The 6,457-nt window shown below is 46.0% G+C and overlaps 1 protein-coding gene across 1 annotated transcript in view; it reads right to left on the bottom strand.

The window, feature by feature from the left end:
* The window catches only part of STON2 (stonin 2), a 177,211-nt gene extending 170,755 nt beyond the window's left edge, over positions 1-6,456 (bottom strand). The window contains exon 1 of the mRNA XM_011949465.1: positions 6,370-6,456. The gene's annotated coding sequence lies outside the window, so the exon portion shown is untranslated. The remainder of the gene's footprint in view (positions 1-6,369) is intronic.
* Position 6,457: the final 1 nt, after the last annotated feature.

Here is a 6,457-nt window from a genome sequence, read left to right as displayed (position 1 = left end):
ACCAGCCTGGCCAACATGGTGAAACCCCATCTCTATTAAAAAATACAAAAAATTAGCCAGGCTTGGTGGCAGGAGCCTGTAATCCCAGCTACTCGGAAGGCTGTGGCAGGAAAATTGCTTGAACCCAGGAGGCAGAGGTTGCAGTGAGCTGAGATTACGCCACTGCACTCCAGCCTGGGTGACAGAGTGAGACTCTGTATCAAAAAAAGAAGAAAAAAGAAGTCATCTAGCTCCGACTTCCCTTCTCTCCCACTTGACCCCTTTACTTCAGATACAGTAGTCCAGTGAATGGACCTGAAAAGGCTTGTGGACCAGGGCAGGGACACAGTTCACTTAGATCCATTCCTCCCCTAAAGACTACAGTTCCCACCTAGCTAAATCCTACTTCTCCATCCAGTCCGGAGTAGCTGCTCCTCCCTGAACCTTCCCAGCCCAGCACAATCTGGGAAAGACTCGCTGTCTGAATTCACAGCACTTGATAGCCCATTGGATTATCTGCCTACTGTTGGTCTCGCTGTGGTTTAACTATTACTGATTTTATATAAATATTATGTCTTTTCTCTCTCAGCATAGAGGCTGTGTCAGAGACTGAGCATAATACTTCTCTGAATTCCTCGTAGCGTTTTCCTTAAAGCCTTGCACTCAGCTGATGGTCAATACCTTTCAAGTGAACACAACTCCCAAAGGTTTCCCTGAGCCATTAGCAATCTGCAAAGCAGCTTCACACTCCTCATTGTGATGAAACATCACAAGGAACATTGACCACCCCTTGCCAGTCAGTGAGGCCACTTCAGGGCACCAGTCCAAGTTAACAGGCAGCCAGCTGGGGTGACAAAGGTTGTACACTATGAATGAAAAATTCAAGTTTCAATCCTGCCCTGCTACTATCTATCTATAGAATTTTAGCCCAACTGTTTCTATCTGTTACTGCATTTTAGAAAGACAGCAATAACACTAAAAGTCTACCTCCTGAAAGTGTTAGAGATGTGAAAAAAAATACATATATGTATATGATATATAAGCATTTAATATAACTAGATAATAGAAGATAATATTTTTCTATGATTTGACACTTAACATTTCTTAAATATCAAATTTCTGGGTAAATGTTATCCAGTGGGGATGGCAGCACCTTCTAATGAATTGTTTGGCATTTTAAATCCCCCTGGCTGGTTTAAGTGTCCCTTCTCTCACTGTGGCTCGGCTCTCAGAGTTACCTCCGCAGTTTTGTTTGCGGCACCTTTTGAAAATTTAGGCCAGGTTTCCTGGAAACCTGAGCTGGAGAGAACTGTGGTAGTTCACCATAGAGTAGATCGAGTGAGGGCAGTCCTGAGGCCACGGGTGCACGATTGTGAAAAACTGCTGGCTCTCCAAAATGACCTGGAGAGGGAAAGAGTCGGCTTCAGGCCTCTAGGACAGAGGTTACAGTTCTAAGCTTTCTCATCCACCTCTGGGAAAGTACACAGAATCCTGGGAGAATTTCTCCTGTTTCAGAAAGCACACCTTCAAGGTATGACTTGTCTCTCAAATCACAGTTGGAACAAGGATCTTTTCAAATCTCACTCACTTCATTTTATAATATGAGCTCATTATAATATTTATTTTATATGCATTTAATATGCATATAGAAGGCCGGATGCAGTGGACTCACACCTGTCATCCTAGCACTTTGAGAGGTCGAAGCAGGCGGATCACTTGAGGTCAGGAGTTCAAGACCAGCCTGGCCAACACAGTGAAACCTCATCTCTACTAAAAACAGAAAAATTACCTACGGACAGGCATGGTGGCTCATGCCTGTAATCCCAGCACTTTGGGAGGTCAAGGTGGGCAGATTACCTGAGATCAGGAGTTCAACACCAGCCTGACCAACATGGCAAAACTCTGTCTCTTCTAAAAATACAAAATTAGCTGGGCATAGTGGTGCATCCTTGTAATCCCAGCCACTAGGGAGGCTGAGGCAGGAGAATTACTTGAACCCAGGAGCCAGAGGTTGCAGTAGGCTGAGATTGCACATTGCACTCTAGCCTGGGCAACAACAGCAAAACTCTGTCCCCCCCCAAAAAAAAAAAAATTAGCTGGGCATGGTGGTGGGCACCTGTAAACCCAGCTACTTGGGAGGCTGAGGCAGAAGAATTCCTTGAACCTGGGAGGTAGAGGTTGCAGCGAGCTGAGATCACACCACTGTACTAAAGCCTGAGCAATAAGAGCAAAACTCTATCTCAAAAAAATAAAATGCATATAGAATTTCTAGAATTTTCTATTCACACCCCGATGGATAATTCTGCACTCATCCTACCTTGAAACAAATATCCTAATCTGGTAGCCAGCACTTAGAATGGTGATCCTAGAAGTATTTCATGCATTTACATGCTCTCTGTCACATGGTGGCAAATTGCTGGTTTATTGCGACCCTAGGTAGAGTTCAAATTTGTGCCATGCTTACGAATGAGAAAAAATATAGTTAAAAAAAAGACACTCTCACCGTGTTTTACTTCCTGTGTCACGTTATACACCCCAACATATTTGCTCCTTTACGTCCATTTCTGGCATGCCCTGTTGTTACAGCAGTGATGAGTCACAGTTAGGGGGAATTGTAGTAACTTGCACCATCTCTTAGTATAAGCCAAATGATGGACAGTCTTGGGTTCTCAGGGGGTTATTTATCTTGGGAGTGGGGGGGACTGATCACAATCTGTATGACCACATGGCACAGATGTTTAATTATGATAGTGACCTCAAGTAAAGCAAGCAATTTCTTGGTCTGACTATATCAAAATTCAGCCAAATGTCCACCCTGTGGGAAAGCTAAGCTCCAGAAGAAATTATAGCTGGAATGACAAGAAGTGTGATGGATCAGAATTGGAATATGTGGACAAGCTTGAGTTAGAGGTCTGGAGCCAGACAAAAGGGTGTGTGCTAGATGACAGGATGGGAAGTCTGGGCAAAATTACAAAGGGATGGGACAAAGCAGCACTTGTATGCTTCTTCTCTGGACCCAAGCTTTTTTCATTTTCTCACTACGAGCACTGCATCTGCAATTGAATATACACCTAGAGACTCAGTTACTCTTACAGAGCCTACTGCTCATGGCCAGAGCCAGCCTTCAGCAGAACTACTGCATGGAGAATGCTGAGACCTTCCAGCCCTTTTCCTCCTTCCGTTGGATTCTTCCATTCTGGTATTTATCTCAACCACATCTTAATATCTCCCCTTAGTTTAGTGGTTTTCAAAGTGTGGGACCAGCAGCATCAGTATCACCTGAGCACTTGTCAGAAATACTCATTTCCAGGCCCCAGACCAGACTGACCCATTCGGGAACTCAGGGGGCGGGGCCCAGCAATCTGCATTTTCTCAATCCCTCCAGGTGATTCGGATGCACACTAAAGTTGAGATCCACTGCTTCAGGTGATATAAAATAACAACTTCAAGATGAGAGAGCATGTGCATTTTAAGAGAGAACTTGTGAAGAAGGCAAGCTGCTCAAGAGCCAACTAAATCAGTTTCTAGCAGTGGAATTTGAAGTCATGTCACAGATGGTGAGAGAGACTGGAGGCCACAGTATTTGCCATGGCCCTTATCACCTCTTGCTTTTTAGCTCACCTATTTCAATCTTCTCTCCACATGGCCACTAGAAATGTGTGTTCAGCTGGAAAATCTGACCTGTCAAAGCCCAACTCAAAACTCTTCAGTGGCTGCTCCCTGCGAATGGATAAAGGCCCAATCCCCTGGGACCCGACCCAGGGTCCTTCATCATCTGCCACTGGGCCACCTCCTGACCTTGTTTCCTTCTGCACTTTTCCTCCTGCTCAGCCATACCTCGCGGTCTGCAGCTGGTGTAGACTTCCCCATACCACGGACAGCAGACTTCCCATATGAGTTACCTTGACCAAGAGCAGGAGAGCTGAAGTGACAGCTGCTACTTCTGAGCAGACTTTAGATGCTATAGTTTTGTTCTATCATGTCCTTTTTCCCTTTGTCATAAATAAGATCCACATTGTCCCAGAGAGAGGCTGTTTCTTAAGCCTCCATGGGTCCCAGAATGATGATAAATGAGGGGTAAAATTATTCCTGACTTACACTGGACATGCAGCATGAGAGGAAACTAAATCTTCGTTGTTGTAAATTACTGAGATTTGGGGGTTTCTTGTTATTTACTGTAAGCCAACTGTAATAGTACTTTTGATCACTTCTCTCAGTCTGGAATGTCTTCTCTGCTCCACCTTCTTTCCAATTCCACCTCACCTCTGCCCTGCACAAGAGACCTGCTCATCATTCTACACTCAGCTCAAGTGTTACCCCTTCGGTCAAGCTTTTTGTGTCCTTCCCAGGTATAACTTTTAAGATATTCTCTGGATGCTACAGACCTGTAACCACATCCCTGGAACTGTGCTAGGGCTCCTCCATTTATTAGTACTATACTTAGAACAACCTCTAAGAAAAAATAATAATAAAATTAAAAATTCAACAACTCATGTTTTAAAGCAGAAGCCCAGCTCCAAAAAACAAAGCAATTTGTTGAAGTTTCCCAGAGTCAGTCACACTCTGAGATCTCACCAGGTGGGAGTCTGGCTCTGAACTCAGTCTTTGCCCCGTCCAACACATCTCTCTTACTTAACCCCCCCAGCAGCAAGCGTTCAGATCCTCCCACGCCACTGGAGAGAGGAAAAGTCCCCTTATCAACAACTGAAAGGGCTGCCATGCTAATTTGAGACTTGAAGATTGCATCTGGAAGTGGGCTTCTTACCCCCTGAGAAGATAAGCATTTCCTCTAAGTCAATGTATTCATTCTAAGGCTCCTGGCAAAAGCACAGGAGACCCTACAAGAACTGGGGCATTTTGTTTGCATCCTTTCCCCAGGTCCTCACCTATGCGTTGGAGGGCAGGGGGTAGTATGGTGTGGTAAGACAGATTCCCATTGACATCACCCTAGAGAAGCTTTGAGAAAGTTCTTTTGGATTTGTCACAGGGTAGGAAGCAAGTGAGCAGGGGGTTCAGAACTCCAAGCAGATCTGTTACATGTTGAGATATTAAGTTTTAAAAAGAAAAATAAAAGGGGCCAGTTATTTGACTTTTCAGATTAACCAAGAAAAGAAAAGTGACACAGTGACAAAGAATTAAAGCAGACCACCCAGGTCAGGCATAGGAAAAAAACACCTAAAAGTAGCAACTGCAATTTTAGGTTTCTATGAGCCACTGGAATTTTGTTGTGTGGTTGAGTCTTTTTTTCTCTCTTTCTCCCTCCCTCTCTTTTTAATTTTACCTTTTTGTTTACGGGAGGAGTAAAAGGTATAAAACTTTCAAATACTTCCCCCAAATCAGCCATGCTAATGAAAGGTGAACATTTAACAAAGTACCATGATATTATTTTCACACAATAGTCATACCAATTTTTTCAAAGGTCACAAAGCTTTTCTCAGTTACTAGTTGGAATGCATTTATCTCTCTCACTATTCCAGTGAATCGGTTTTTTACCGCCCCACCCCCCAAAAGGATATGCTACCTTTAAAGAGACCATCAGTCTCATTAATAATAGCATTTTTTTCCTTTCAAGTGTAGAAAGCTGTTCAGAGCTGCAAAAGGTTGCTAGGCCAGTTTGGACACGTCTGATTTACTCTTTAAAAGCCCATCCACTCCATATCATAGATAATAAGAGCCGGTATTTATTGAGTGCTTAGCGCTGTGCTCGGTGTTTTTCAGGCATTGGCTCATACAATCCTCAAAACAACGCTATCAGGCCAGTGCAATCATTATCGCCACCTTACAGATCAGGAGAGGGAAGCACGGAGAGCAAGAAGGACCAGCCCGAGGGGGAAATGGGGAGCGTCGGGAGAGGCGGGGAGGCAAGCAGAGGCCAGGAGCTGCACAAAAGCACAGTTAATGATTCACTCACAGCCCTCAGGCAGCTCCTTCCAGTAGGGGTTGCACCAGAACACACGGACGCACACACACGCACGAATGCACACACACACACACGCACACGCACACGTGCGCGCGCGCACACTCTCTCATCTTCAACTCTTCATCCCAGCGAGAGGCGGGTGTCCGGCAAATTGCTTGGCAACGCGCAGAGGAAACTCCATCCAAGACCCGTTTCAAGGCCGCCTCTGGGCGCTGTCCAGCGGGCAGAGCGCCTGAGGCCAGGCTGGGGTCCTGCCTCCCGACACCCCGAAGGTGGGGCGCGGCGCCAAGGCCGGGGTTTCAGGCGAGGGGAATGTAGGGAAAGCACCGTCCCCAGGGACACCTGTTGTCGCCTCCCCACTCGGGCCAATGAAGACACCCTGGGAGTCCCAATCTCGAAGACACCCATCGGCCAGAAGTGTCTGTGTACGGGGCCGGGGGTCGCAGGAGTCCTCCTCCACCCCCACCTGCCTTAAGCAGAGTCCCCTCTTCCTCTCCCACCCTGGGACGCCCGCGGCTGGTGGAAACGCCGCTCCTCCGCGTGGCCCGACCGGACAGG

Source organism: Colobus angolensis, unplaced genomic scaffold (genome assembly GCF_000951035.1).
Source record: "Colobus angolensis palliatus isolate OR3802 unplaced genomic scaffold, Cang.pa_1.0 Scaffold3, whole genome shotgun sequence".
Lineage (NCBI taxonomy): Eukaryota > Metazoa > Chordata > Mammalia > Primates > Cercopithecidae > Colobus > Colobus angolensis.
The sequence above is the reverse complement of the archived record's forward strand: the minus strand, read 5'-3'. Positions and strand labels throughout refer to the sequence as shown.